The 15154-nt window shown below is 45.1% G+C and overlaps 1 long non-coding RNA gene and 1 pseudogene across 1 annotated transcript in view; one reads left to right on the top strand and one right to left on the bottom strand.

Moving 5' to 3' along the window:
* The window catches only part of LOC111966036 (uncharacterized), a 19476-nt gene extending 14791 nt beyond the window's left edge, over positions 1 to 4685 (top strand). The window contains exons 3-4 of the long non-coding RNA XR_002877595.2: positions 2984 to 4601; positions 4639 to 4685. This is a non-coding gene — a long non-coding RNA (uncharacterized lncRNA). The remainder of the gene's footprint in view (positions 1 to 2983; positions 4602 to 4638) is intronic.
* Positions 4686 to 9826: 5141 nt separating this feature from the next.
* Positions 9827 to 15154, bottom strand: part of LOC111965600 (cyclin-K-like) — a 22599-nt pseudogene continuing 17271 nt past the window's right edge.

Raw genomic sequence — 15154 nt, 5'->3', positions numbered from 1 at the left:
ATACTAATACAACCTGTCTAACCTTCCAACCCTACACAGTATTGCTCCATACATACAACCTGTCTAACCTCCAACCCACTACAAGTATTGCTCAGATACAACAACCTGTCTAACCTTCCAACCCTACACAGTTATTGCCAGATACATACAACCTGTCTACCACTCCAACCCTACTACAGTATTGCTCAGATACATACAACCTGTCTAACCTGCTGCACTGACGCCGACCTTCATTAACTTTAACCATGTGTATTGCCTAACTGTTGCATTCCTTACTCTCCACACATCAGAAAGCTCTAACTCAGTTAATAGACAGAACAGGAAAGTGGCTGACCGCAGGTGAGGTTCTTCAGCAGTTGGGGTCAACAGTAAAATCCACTGTACAGTTTCCAGTCCCCCCTAAAACCACACACCCCTCTTGGTCACACTGTCTTAAGGTTTCTTTTATTTGATCAAACACAACAAGACGCTCTGTACCCTCATTAGGAGCATAAACATTCAAAAAAACATAACATCCACCTTGACCAATAAAACCGGTCCCTTGACAATCTCTGTTGTAAACCACAGTCACCCTAAGCCTGAGGAAAACAAGATGTCCACCCCAGCCACTGAAATTAGTACCATGACTGAGTATATGCTGCCCCTCCACCACATACCCCAGTCAACCTCATTAGCCTCATCACTATGTGTCTCCTGTAGGAAAACTACATTAAGCCTTTCTGTTTTATTTCTTCTAAAACCAAGCCCTCTTATTTCTGTCCCTTCCCCCATTAATATTGAGAAGCCACCCTTAGTACCTCCATGTAGAAAAGAGAAAAGAAAAAGCAAATAAACCACAGAGAAACCAAAGAGAAAAAAAGACACCCTATGAAGCATGATCATCATCATTAATTTAAATTTTTCTTATTAACCTGACCACGTTTCCCACCACCTTGTGCTGCTGTAACAGCAGTAACACAATTTCCTCAAGCGAAACCGCTTCTTCTCACTCAACTGTCTAAACCCACCGTCTTCTTAACATCACAGCTGACCTCACAAACTTATCAACATCAAAATAATCTGCCAATTTGACAGATTTCCCAAAAGTCTGATCCAGAAACCCATTTACCTCCTCTAGATCGTAAATTGAGTCCTCACCAAGCTGCTATCATATCAAAAGAGATGTCCATTTCCTTCTCCTGATCCTCTCAGCTGAGGCCACAAGACCACTGACTCCCCTCTACACATCCCTCTCAACACTCCCCACTTGCACCCCATCACTCGTACCAGGCATCTCCTCCACTACCTGGGAGACTAGCCCACCTGTACCACAGCCTCGTACTGGGCACCTCCTCACCAGTCTGAGGAAATGGCTCGTCAGATCCATCCTTACCTTCTACAACAATATTTTTCTGCTGGATAACATTTCCCTCTATACAAGTTGCAACTCCGTGCCCTCAACACGGATAACTTGTTCCTCAGCAACAGGTGCTTGTGGCTGCTCAACCACTGTCGACCCACCTCTCCCTACATCAGTGGGCCCAGGCTGACGAGGACCACCTGCGCCCCTCCCTCTGCCTTTCCCTTTTCGGGCAAGCATGTCACTTATGACCAACATCCCCACACTCAAAACACGTTGACTACCCGTACTAGCATAAGCCATATACAGTCTGTTGTCAGCTTGACTTTAAACGATAACTCTAAAGTCTTCTCCGGTGAGTCCAAAAACATAAACACCTGTGTCGCCGAAACGACATAACCTGTTTCAACGCCGGGTGTTTGCAACCAACGGGACAACTTAATTGAACTGGCAAACTTCCCAAAGCGCAATAACTCGCTCTCCAATAGCTCATTTGGAATAAACGGCGGTACATTTGAAATTGTTACCCTTGTTGACGGAGAAAAAAAGCGCGTAACTTGAATAAACATTCCTTTAAGAAGTACGCCATGCTCAACCATACGAATCTACAAGACGCTCTTCTTTAAGAAGACACCATGCTCAACCATACGATCACAAGACGCTCTTCTTTAAGAAGTACACCCTGCTCAACCATACGATCTACAAGACGCTCTTCTTTAAGAATACACCCTGCTCAACCATACGATCAACAAGACTCTCTTCTTTAAGAAGTACACCCTGCTCAACCATACGATCTACAAGACGCTCTTCTTTAAGAAGTACACCCTGCTCAACCATACGATCTACAAGACGCTCTTCTTTAAGAAGTACACCCTGCTCAACCATACGATCAACAAGACGCTCTTCTTTAAGAAGTACACCCTGCTCAACCATACGATCTACAAGCGCTCTTCTTTAAGAAGTACACCCTGCTCAACCATACGATCTACAAGACGCTCTTCTTTAAGAAGTACACCCTGCTCAACCATACAGCTACAAGGCGCTCTTCTTTAAGAAGTACACCCTGCTCAACCATACGATCTACAAGGCGCTCTTCTTTAAGAAAAACCACCACCGCTCTTATTCATCCGTGACGCATAAGCAACATTCTCATACCTACCTTCTCTCCTACGGCGACCAGAAACTCCTCCACCGTGACAGTAGCTTCAGTAACACACCTAAAGCCGTGCCGAAAGTGACAGGACGGCATTCCCATTCGGGCTGCCATCCCCGCCAAACTCAGGGTAATTTCGATACGATCAACAAAATACTAATTCTACCACAACAAAAATAAAAAAATTAACCATAATCATGCACAGAAGAAAACAAAGAATGCCACCAAGAAAGAGAAAACCGAAAGAAAGTTCTAATATTTCTGAATATCTAACTCTACACAACACACGCACTCCCTCGCTCATACAATTCCCAGCATGCACCAAACACTCCCAGCATGCAGAGAGAGAGAGAGAGACAGAGAGAGAGAGACAGACAGACCCTGGGTCCTCTCATCTCACATGCAGAGAGATTCTACCAGGGGTTCAGTTAGTGAAAGACCAAGTGAGGACATAACCCTTTTGTTTGTGTTTTCTTTGTATGTGGGTCCAGGTGGTGTGGAGAAAGCTGGGCGACGCAGCAGGAGATAAGCCATCCATCAGACAGCATCTCTCTGGCAACCAGTTCAAAGGCCCTCTGTAGTCCACAGCAACCAGAGAGGAAGACTAACTATGCTCACCTGACACCACCTCCGCTCCTACTGCCTACACTACTCATAACATCCTGCTCCCACTGACTACAGTTCCCATCACCCACTATTCCCCTGGGATATGGGTTTTGTCCAGATGGGATGCAGCTTTTGTCAAAATGAACTTTTTGTAGCAGGTTAGAACTTCCGCAGCAGGATAATTAACGTAGCATGTTAGGAGAATTACGTTTAGGTTAGCTAATATGCAACAAATCCACTTTTGGCGTTAATTTGACAAAAACTGTATCCCTTCTAGATATGACCTGGTATATGTGACTGGACATTATACGACCCAGGAAAAGCACAGAATGGATATCTCAGTCACCTCGCCAACTCCTCATACATACATTTATTTTGAACTTCCAGTGTTGTTGATAACTGACTGCTACTTTCACTGATTTTCCATTTTCCTCGTATTATTGATTTGAGGACAGTTTACATAGTGCTGAATATTATTTCATAACTCTCCTGGACCTGGTTTCCCGATAGAGATGGAACTTCGACTGTTTTAGCCATGCATCTTTCCTACAAAGGCCCAAGATGTAACACGCGTTTCCCCAAAACGCCACACAGAGAGAAGATTCGCTAAGTGCCTTCGTTGGAGCGTGTTTCACACGGTGGTAGGAACGAACGAATGGCATTGGTGCTCTCAGATCAGCTTTCTTCCCCATTCAAATCTTACCTTAACGTTAGAATTATTCCACAATACTGACGATGGATCAGCTACCTAGAGAGATATTATCACCCTATGGCTGCAAATATTGAGGCGGCTTAATCTAATGCCTACCCTATAATAAGGAGATTCATCAAGATGTGGAACATCACTGTGCACATGTTAGGCTACACATCATTAAATATAATGAGGCAAAAATTGCAGACAGTAGCCAAATAGTAAAATAAAAACAAAATTGAATGAACGTGAAATTGCTTTCAGTATCGTTGAAATACAATATATAGTATATTCTGTAGGTAGGCTATTTATCTTTTAGTGCAGTCATCTCAGTTTTCATTAGAAGCATCTTTGTATCCTTCGCTTGTTTATTACAGTTGCAAAGACATTGGCAACTTTGTATTTGTAGTCAACTTTGTTCTGAAGTTATCGGCGGTCACAGAGAGACGGATAAACATCTTGATTCTTTGTTTAGTGGAGGTCTTCTGTGTATAAAGTGACGCGGTAGGTATCTAACGACGTACTTTGCTGTTCACATGCCGAGCGGTCTGATGCGGAGTCAGTAAATAACAAGYGTTTTCAAGTCCAACTTTAGTAACGGTGGTTTTGGGAAACAGCTCTGAGATTYAACGATGCTCCTACGAAGTTACTAACGATGAAATGAGCCTTTAGATGCTCTTGGGAAACCGGGCCCTTTTGTTTTGTTTTATGCTGAAAAGAAACCCAGATGAGCTCTATAAGAAGTCCCCTAGAATAGGACCAGTGTCACTTTAAACGGTAGAGCTGTTATGGTTACTATAGCAGGGCTCCAGGTAGAGCTGCAATGGTTACTATTAGGCAGGGCTCCAGGTAGAGCTGCATGGTTACTATAGCAGGGCTCCAGGTAGAGCTGCATGGTTACTATAGCAGGGCTCCAGGTAGAGCTGCATGGTTACTATAGCAGGGCTCCAGTGAGCTGCATGGTTACTATAGCAGGGCTCCAGGTAGAGCTGCATGGTTACTATAGCAGGGCTCCAGGTAGAGCTGCATGGTTACTATAGCAGGGCTCCAGGTAGAGCTGCATGGTTACTATAGCAGGGCTCCAGGTAGAGCTGCATGGTTACTATAGCAGGGCTCCAGGTAGAGCTGCATGGTTACTTATAGCAGGGTCCAGGTAGAGCTGCATGGTTACTATAGCAGGGCTCCAGGTAGAGCTTGCATGGTTACTATAGCAGGGCTCCAGGTAGAGCTGCATGGTTACTATAGCAGGGGTCTCCAGGTAGAGCTGCATGGTTACTATAGCAGGGCTCCAGGTAGAGCTGCATGGTTACTATAGCAGGGCTCCAGGTAGAGCTGCATGGTACTATAGCAGGCTCCAGGTAGAGCTCAGGTTACTATCAGGGCTCCAGGTAGAGCTGCTATGGTTACTATAGCAGGGCTCCAGGTAGAGCTGCATGGTACTATAGCGGGCTCCAGGTAGAGCTGTATGGTTACTATAGCACGGGCTCCAGGCTAGAGCTGCATGGTTACTATAGCAGGGCCTCAGTAGAGCGCATAGTGCGTACTTACTTAGCAGGGCTGCCAGGTAGAGCTGCATGGTACTATAGAGGGTCCGCAGTAGAGCTGCATGGTACTATAGCAGGGCTCCAGGTAGAGCTGCATGGTTACTATAGCAGGGCTCCAGTAGAGCTGCATGGTACTATAGCAGGCTCCAGAGACTGCGCATGGTTACTATAGCAGGGCTCCAGGTAGAGCTGCATGGTTACTATAGCAGGGCTCCAGGTAGAGCTGACTATGCACATATAGACGGGCTCCAGGTAGAGCTGCATGGTTACTATAGCAGGGTCCAGGTAGAGCTGCATGGGTTACTATAGCAGGGCTCCAGGTAGAGCTGCATGTTACTATAGCAGGGCTCCAGGTAGAGCTGCATGGTTACTATAGCAGGGCTCCAGGTAGAGCTGCATGTATATAGCAGGGCTCCAGTAGAAGCTGCATGGTTACTATAGCAGGCTCCAGGTAGAGCTGCATGGTTACTATAGCAGGGCTCCAGGTAGAGCTGCATGGTTACTATAGCAGGGCTCCAGTAGAGCTGCATGGTTACTATAGCAGGGCTCCAGGTAGAGCTGCATGGTTACTATAGCAGGGCTCCAGGTAGAGCTGCATGGTTACTATAGCAGGGCTCCAGAGTAGAGCTGATGGTTACTATAGCAGGCTCCAGGTAGAGCTGCATGGTTACTATAGCAGGGCTCCAGGTAGAGCTGCACTGCTGTTACTATAGCAGGGCTCCAGGTAGAGCTGCATGGTTACTATAGCGGGCTCCAGGTAGAGCTGCATGGTTACTATAGCAGGGCTCCAGGTAGAGCTGCATGGTTACTATAGCGGGGCTCCAGGTAGAGCTGCATGGTTACTATAGCAGGGCTCCAGGTAGAGCTGCATGGTTACTATAAGCAGGGCTCCAGGTAGAGCTGTATGGTTACTATAGCAGGGCTCCAGGTAGAGCTGCATGGTTACTATAGCAGGCTCCAGTAGAGCTGCATGGTTACTATAGCAGGGTCCAGGAGAGCGCATGGTTACTATAGCAGGGCTCCAGGTAGAGCTGCATGGTTACTATAGCAGGGCTCCAGGTAGAGCTGCATGGTTACTATAGCAGGGCTCCAGGTAGAGCTGCATGGTTACTATAGCAGGGCTCCAGGTAGAGCTGCATGGTTACTATAGCAGGGCTCCAGGTAGAGCTGCATGGTACTATAGCAGGGCTCCAGGTAGAGCTGCATGGTTACTATAGCAGGGCTCCAGGTAGAGCTGCATGGTTACTATAGCAGGGCTCCAGGTAGAGCTGCATGGTTACTATAGCAGGGCTCCAGGTAGAGCTGCATGGTTACTATAGCAGGGCTCCAGGTAGAGCTGCATGGTGTACTATAGCAGGCTTCCAGGTAGACTGCATGGTTACTATAGCAGGCTCCAGTAGAGCTGCATGGTTACTATAGCAGGGCTCCAGGTAGAGCTGCATGGTACTATAGCAGGGCTCCAGGTAGAGCTGCATGGTTACTATAGCAGGGCTCCAGGTAGAGCTGCATGGTTACTATAGCAGGGCTCCAGGTAGAGCTGCATGGTTACTATAGCAGGGCTCCAGTGTAGAGCTGCATGGTTACTATAGCAGGGCCACCAGTAGAGCTGCATGGTTACTATAGCAGGGCTCCAGGTAGAGCTGCATGGTTACTATAGCAGGGCTCCAGGTAGAGCTGCATGGCTACTATAGCAGAGCTTCAGGCGGGGGCAACGTGTGGGATAAAAAAAAATCTCCAATCGTCCCCAAAAGTAACGATGTGATAACGTCAGATATGGTTTGATAGTACGTTTTGGGTTTTCAGTGTCTCGTATGCACAGATCTAGGATCAGCTTCACTCTCCTTCAACCCTGATCTTGAGCATTTAGAGGTCACATACAGAACTGACTGTGGATCAGTGTYTAGGAACAATGTCATCCCACTYCTTCWTAGTACTTCCCATAAAAACCCAGCTAGCTTCTCTGTCAGTTTTGTCTCTCTGGTTGATTAGCATAATTATCATTAGCATCCAAAGTGTTAATTTGTGTTACCCACTGTGACGTACATACCTAGCGCCCTATGCTCATAAGAGATGTCTATTATTAACACAAAACTATAGAGATCACTTTTAAAACTTGTGTAAAATATGTATAAAGCCATAGCATTACTGTTGTTATCATTTATTTAGACTTTTAGTTTTTTATTATTCTAGGTTGACCATGTGATAAAACTGACTGTTTTATGGGTTTTATGTTTTACAAAAGCACACAGCCGAACCTTAAATAGGGCTGTTTCTATGGTAACCACTCATATTTTTACTGTATTTTGGTTTAACAAATTATAATTTTATCTCTTCAAACGCATCAAGGCCATTTGGAATCGAAACTGCCTCAGCCAAGAGTCAATGGAGCCAGCTTATTTTTTGAGGAAACGTTTTTTTTTTTTATTACTAAAATGTACAACGTTGTGTAAGACAATCATATTTCTCAGGTTGGGAAATAACGAGAGCTTTACCCCAACTCTTCTTCTGTGACTCTGAAGACCGGATGGTTTGTAGTCTTTCTTTCCGTTGGTCCGGCTGTATACTGTAGTTCTCTGTAGCAGACTGAGGACACCTGCTTCTTACAGGGTTGGAGACTGCGGGACAMATTTGCTGCATTCATTTCATATGAAATAATGTTTCAGAAATATTCTGTGAAACTTAAAAGGCTTTTATGCTACTGTCATAAAGGGAAGATCAGACTAATTTGGCTATCTACTGTAATAACTACTAATCAAACTACTGTACAACACAATTTTTATTGAAAGCTACAAAATAAATGGAATGGTTTATATTTTTTTCAATTAGCATCATATTTAATTACGCTTTTTAGCCATGGTGAATCCAGGAGATGAGTTTCAGCAGTGAACGGTGCATGTTTTGTAAAAGTATTTTCTGTTGGAATGTGAGAAAGAGCAAGTCTTCCCTTAGATGTTTTCGATTTTAACGAGTTATACCATGACGAAGTCAGATGAAATAAGTACTGTTATGATCAAACTGTTCAAGGATATGTATTGCCATGTGTTTAGATAGAGCTGTCCCATCATAGGGCTGCCATGTGATTGGCCTGTTTTTGATTTTAACCTATCGGGAGATTTTGATTGGTATCCAAGTCTTTTGATTGGGTAATAAGTCACTGATTGACAGCTCAACCTCTCCTGACACGAGTATGTCTTGTTCCTAATTAGAACATCATTGAGGCTTCAGACTGTACAATCTTATGGTTCCGCCTCGGTTCTCACTAATGGGGTCTAGTACAAAAAAGAAAATCAAAGAATAGATTTTTTTTGAAGTGTCCTTTTTTTCTAGAACTGATTTGGAGCTATGAGAGGAGATGATTTGTAACATTTTTCAGTCTGGCATTTCGTGCCATGTTTTTCTCTGCATGGAAGTTTGATTTGGAACCTGTGTTTTAAACCAGAAGACATGATGAACCCAGTATGAAATATCACCGTATTCCCGAGTGCAAGGGTTTCCCAAACTCCAACCGGGTGCACGGTTTGACGTTTACCGTAGCACTATACAGCCGATTCAAATAACCAACAATTATTTGAATCGGCTGTGTAGTGCTAAGGCAAAAACCAAAACGTGTACCAGGGGGGCACCAGGACCGAGTTTGGGAAACCCTGCCCTAGTGCATTACTTTTGACCACAGACACAAACCTAGTGTTAATGCTAACTAGTCCTGTAGTTACTAGCATTACTGTAAAGTAAAACTGTTTTTTCATGAATTTAGCCGAGATCAGACAGATATTCTAGAAGGATTAGTAAATGTACTAGGGCCACTTTGAGATGATTTTGTAGGGAAAAAAATAAACAAGTGATTACTTTCTTTGTAGTTCTGTGTCTTCTCTGAGTTAATGTGGGAGGAAACGCGGACTTGAGCCCACTGATTAACACATACAAACCCTTCTGTAGTGAAGAACTGACAGGGTGGCAGGTAGCCTCGCGGTTAAGAGAGTTGGGACAGTAACTGAAAGGTTTCTGGTTYGAACCCACGACCTGACCATGTGAAATCTGTCAATGTACCCTTGAGCAAGGCACTTAACCCTAATTGCTCCTAAGAGCTTCTGCTAAATGACTAAATTAATTCAAAACTTGAGCAAATCTGCCCTCTGCTGGTGAAGCTATTGAATGTACTGTATTTTGCTGAGAAAACGGAATAACATTTCAAAGTGGATTAACGGTATTGGGGAAAACAAAGTTAACACAGGTACAGTTTAAGCCACTGGTCAGTAAATGTGTGGTTGTGGTGAGGAGTATCTGTAGACAAAACAGTTAAACTGATTGTTAGTAAGGTCATGACCTGTAAATCAGACAATTTGAACCTGACTTTAATACTGTCAAGAACACAACAAACACAACACTGTTGTGAACAAACACACACCACTAGCCTCAATCACACGACGAACCAGTCTAGGCAATATGGTAACACATACTAGACTACTTCAACACAGACTAAATAAAGACAACACTAGTTTATACTTTTTATTTTATTATCCCGAGTGCCTGTGAGACACAAAATCAAGTGTGGGTGTGTAGGGAGGGAGAACGCAATTGTCTTAAAGTAAAGCCTGATTAACTAAGGATATGAGCTGTCTAGAAAGACCTAGTAACTTTATCATGTACAAATACACTCCTGCCTGTCCAGGGTCCTATCCACCGGCTGTTCAGAACCAGATATGGGTTACCGATGTCTTTCAGCTCATGACTAACAGTGGAAGAGCTATTCCTGATATTATATATGTTACATCCAGTCCAATACGACTTACAGACGAACCAATATTCACACAGCTAAATAAAAAGACAAATGTGTTTGGTATTTTCTGAGATAAACCCAACTTCTTCTCCACATACACACAGGGTAAAGTTATCACAGTACTGAAAATATATCCTTTTTCGATGCAGACTAAAAATGAAAGCAAAAACAAGCAGGTTTTATAGCATCATTCAAACCTTCAGTCTAAATGTAAATTGTATTTCCTTTCAGTACGTCTCAAAATATGTTCAACCATGTCAAGACTTCAATATGATCTGCCTCGTCTTTCTCAAAAGGAACCACTTGGAATGTGGTACTGATAGAATCTCTACAGAATGGCAGGACAGATATTCCAGGAGTCGTAACCTTTACATGCCTGGGATTCCACAAGCAGCCAAGACAGTGTAGAACAGACATGGCTCTCTGAGGTAAAAATCCTTTGTTTGTTGACATCTCCAGTGGACTCCAGGGTTGTATTCATTAGGACACAGTGTACCAAACAGTTTTGCAACAGAAACAAAAAATGAGCATTTCCTATTGGACAAGTGCAGGTAGCCCCTCAGTAGTCAGTTTCTTCCGTTTGGTGACTAATGAACACGACCCAGCTAAAGTTCTGCACAACAGGAAGTGTACTGTTAGCTTCAGACATTCCTCTACTTCTCTCTCTTTCCCTCTCTCCTCCACCACTCCTCCTTTCATCTCATCCATCCCCCACGGTTCATTGGCATGCCAGGGGGTGGCAGGGGCACCTGGGGCTGGCCTGGTGGCAGGGGGTACACCCCAGGAGGCATACCCATCCCCCGGAGGTTGGCCACCCCGTGTCCGGGCATCTGCTTGCGTTGGGGGTACGCAGGTGTTAGTTGTAGCCCTGGTGGAGTAGGCCGGAAGACGGAGGGGGGCAGTTTGGGGGGTGGTGTAAGTGCTGGGTGGGGGTCCTGGTGTGGGGTGGGAGTGCGTTTTTTGGGTGGTTTTAGCCATGAGGATGATAGGGCCATTGGGGGACCGTAGTTGGGGGGCATTGGGGGCGTAGGACGGTTCCCCTGATCTTCATTATAGACTGGAAGGGCTCTGGAAGCCTTTTCCGCCTACATGTGTTTAGGAGCTTAGGAGGTGGACATTCCCATGAATGTAACTTAGAGGGAGGAGGAGGGAGGGGGCGGTTGGGCAGGGGAGGGGCTGGTGGGTGTGTGGGTGTGTGGTGCTGTGAGAAACGGGTTGTGTGATGGCGGACGCGGAGGGGTGTTATTCAGGGGGGGAGGGAGGGAACGGGCTTCGCTTACCCGCGGCGGCTCAGCTTTCAGGAGGCACTTGGGGGAGCCTTTACTCGATCTGAGAGGAGAGAGAAAAGGAGAAGAGAGAAGAGGGGAGAAAGAGAAGAGGGATGAGGAGAAGAGAGAGAGCAAGAAGAAAGAGAGGAGAGAAGGTCAGAGAAGAAGGAGTGAGGGAAAGGGGGAGAGAGAAGAGCGGGAGAGTGTGAGAGTAGAGGAGAAGAGCGAGAAGAGGGGAGAGAGAGAGAGAGGAGAGAGCGGAGCAGAGAGAGAGCAGAGACGGAGAGAGAGAGAAGCGAGAGAAAGAGGGGAGGATGGAGAGAGAAGAAGCGAGAGAACACGGAAGAAGAGGGTGAGGAGAAGATGAAAGGGGTGGTGAAGCAAGGAGAAAGTGAGAGGAAGCGAGAAGAGTGGTGATGAGAGAGAAGCTGTCAGAGAGAGAGAGAGGTAGAGCATCGAGAGAGAAGGATGTGAGAGAGGATGAGAGGTAAAATTGGATGATAGAGAGTAGAGAGAGATGAGAGATGAGAGGGAGCATGACGAGTGAAGAGAGAGATTGTATGAGAGAGAGGATTGATAGAGAAGAGGAGAGAATTTGAGAGAGAGCGAGAGATGTGAGAGAGTGTTATGAGAGAGATAAAGTGAGCGAAAGAGACGAGGGGGGAGATGAGAGTGGAGCGGGGGTGAAGAGAGCGAGACAGAGAAGTGAATTAAGGTCATTTTCACTAAACACAATCCTAATCATAGGGCTGAAAGCTTTGACATTCCTGTTCAACGAGACAGCCCTTTAAAAAAACTGTAAAGAATTCCTAGTAATCCCATAGCTAGACTACACACTTCCTGTGAAGTGCTCATTAACAACTTGAAGCAGTAATCAGATTGGTCAGAGGGCAGGCGGTAAGGAGGGGGTGTTCTGTTCTGACTGGACTGTTCGTTACATAACCAGGATTCTAAGAAGGCCTGTTGTGTTCTAAGCAGCCTCTCACTAAAACCATGTCCATCATTAAACACTAAATAATGATGTCACTTCATCATATGAGAGCAGGCCTCTCTCTGAGGGGAGACAAACGATCACTAGCTACTGCTGTTATGCATATAATAAGTAACCTACTGAGTAGTAAGACACTCACCAGGCAGCGGTTGAGAAGCGGGCAGGGGGGGCATAGGGCTCTCCAACCGTGGAATCTTAGAACCCACTTGTTCTGGAGGTTTGGGTTCCTCTTTTGGAGAGCTCTGACAAAACAGAAAGAATACTCTGCTGCTTCAAGCAGGCACACACGCTCCACGTTCAACTTTAGACCACTTGAGGAATGAAAATTACACAAGCTGTTATCGGGGGTTATCTGTTAGGGTTGGGGCAGTACCCACATTTTCACACCGTCTCTGTACCATTCCGGGGTGCATGGTATTACAGAATGTGCACACAGGGGGGCGCCATTACGCACAAAACTATTTAGGCAACAGGGATCTTGATCCAGGAGGGGGGTTGAATGTCTCTGCTCTGACTAAGAAGCTTGATCTTAACATAGAGCCACTTAGCTAGCAGGTTAGTACACTGCTGCTACTGTTTAATCATTGGTTAATAGTTTCGATCTTGTATGCTCCCTACCTATCACTATCCTTCTGGTGTAATGGTTACGATTTTTTTTTTTTTTTTTTCTGCTCATCGGTTCCCTCCTCCTGATTCAGAATTCCTATTCCTCCCTTAACGCTAATTTTCAGCAATTCTAGGAGATAATTTGAAGAGAGGATGAAACATGTACCTCCTGTCAATCGTACAGGCACATCAATACCTACCTCTGTCCATTCTAGATACCAATTCATATGCTAAAAAGCACTGTGTCGGCACATCTGTAACAGTTTGATAAGCCTACCTCTGTCCAAATCTGTAACATCCGAATACCATCAAATCCGCCTGTTGCTCGAGTCTGTACAGTCATACCTAACGCTCTGTCCCAATCTGTACATAATACCCTAAACACGTCTGTCAATCTGCACACTCTACATCTGAATCCTCTTATTGTCCAAATCTGGTAACTATCATAATCCTAACCTCTGTCGCCAATAGCACAATCACACTCCCGCAACTCTGTACAATTCTGCAACATCAAATCACCTAAACACAGCTAGTCACACTTCAGGTACATCATACACTCTAATCACCTAACCGCGCTGTCCCAATCTGCCCCATGCATTATATCTCGTAACCCCTTCCTGCTCCAATCTGCACATCCATACCTAACCTTGCGCTTGCAGCAATCTTGTACATCATATTTGTGCCAGAACCCTCTGTCCACTGTACATCGAGAGAGTAACCTACCTACACTGGTACTCTGCGCTACATTCACTAAGAGCTCCTCTAAATTTCACGTTAGAGTCCAAATAATCTGCAACATCATACTAATAACCTTGCACATCTAGCACTCATCGAGATATATTCTTAACCTCCTGTGCCAATTCTGCCACATCCAACCTAACCGCTGTCCATTGTTGAGCATCATGTTATTCCCCTTCTCGGCGCCACCTAACCTCTGTTCCAATCTGTAACAATCATCACCAAAACATCGTCTGTCGCATAGTTCTGTCTACTCTATTAATTCACACGATGAGATACCCACAAATCTAGTGACAGCAATACAACCTAAGCTGCTCTATGGTCCTCAATTGCTAGTACAATATCATACCTAACCCTCTGTCCCAATCTGTCCATCAAATAATCCTAAACACCCGCTGTCCAATTGTACATCCATACCGAACCTCTGTCCAACTCTGTACATCCATACCCTAACCAAACTTTTTCGATAGTCACCGAAAGCGTGCACATATAGCTAGACCTAACCTCTGTCCAAATCTGCACATCAGAGTAACCTTAAGACTCGTCTTCGTACTACAATTCTGTACCAGTCAATAACCCTACGCTTTTGTCCAATCTGTACATCATACCCTAACCTCTTGTCCATATCTGGTCTCAACATAACCGATCATCATAATAACCTAACCGCTGTCCAATCTGTACATCATACCTAACCTCTGTCAATCTCAACATCATATACCTAAACCTCTGTCCCAATCTGTACATCATCACCTAACCTCTGTCATCTGCCGTCCAGACATCCTGTCAACAGATCTGGACCTGCTACTCCCAGCGGGAAGAACCCCATCCCCTCGGGTCTGGAGCAGGAGACCAAGCCAGAGAGGACCCCCAGCCCCGGCCCAGCTCCCCCACAGCCCTCCCAGGGGGTGTCCACTACCCTCATCACCCTCTCAACCCAAGAGGACTCCCCTTCAAAGGCAGCCCCCACCAAGAGCCATCAACCACGCCAATGTTGAGTGATAAAGCAGTGTGTCTTTTGTATTTGTCAAGTGGTGACATATGCAATTTAATTTTCTGGGTGGATCCATTCATGTTTTAATTATTTAATGGTGGGTCTGCGAGGTAGTGATGATCCCAAGTGAACTAACCACAGATAGGTAATTTACAAGACGATACCCTGGTAATAAACGGTTAATTCCTGAAATACTAAGAATAAGATTTATAACTATCAGAAATCCTATAGCCTGTGGGATAATAACATGATATCCAGCTTCAGGGCTCCAGCTAATAGACACTGGTTTGCTCCCACTAGCCGCGCTGCTAGCGAGGCGTCTGGCATACTATGTTATACGCACCTCAAAAACCTAACTACTACCCCTACTAAGTGGCTCTATTTCTTTAAGATAACCTAACGATGGGATGCTCAGCTACAGAGTGGCTCTAATGTTTAGAGTCAAAACCC

This window comes from Salvelinus sp. IW2-2015, linkage group LG6.2 (genome assembly GCF_002910315.2).
Source record: "Salvelinus sp. IW2-2015 linkage group LG6.2, ASM291031v2, whole genome shotgun sequence".
NCBI lineage: Eukaryota > Metazoa > Chordata > Actinopteri > Salmoniformes > Salmonidae > Salvelinus > Salvelinus sp. IW2-2015.
Note: the sequence above shows the minus strand (reverse complement) of the source record. Positions and strands in the feature narration are given on the sequence as shown.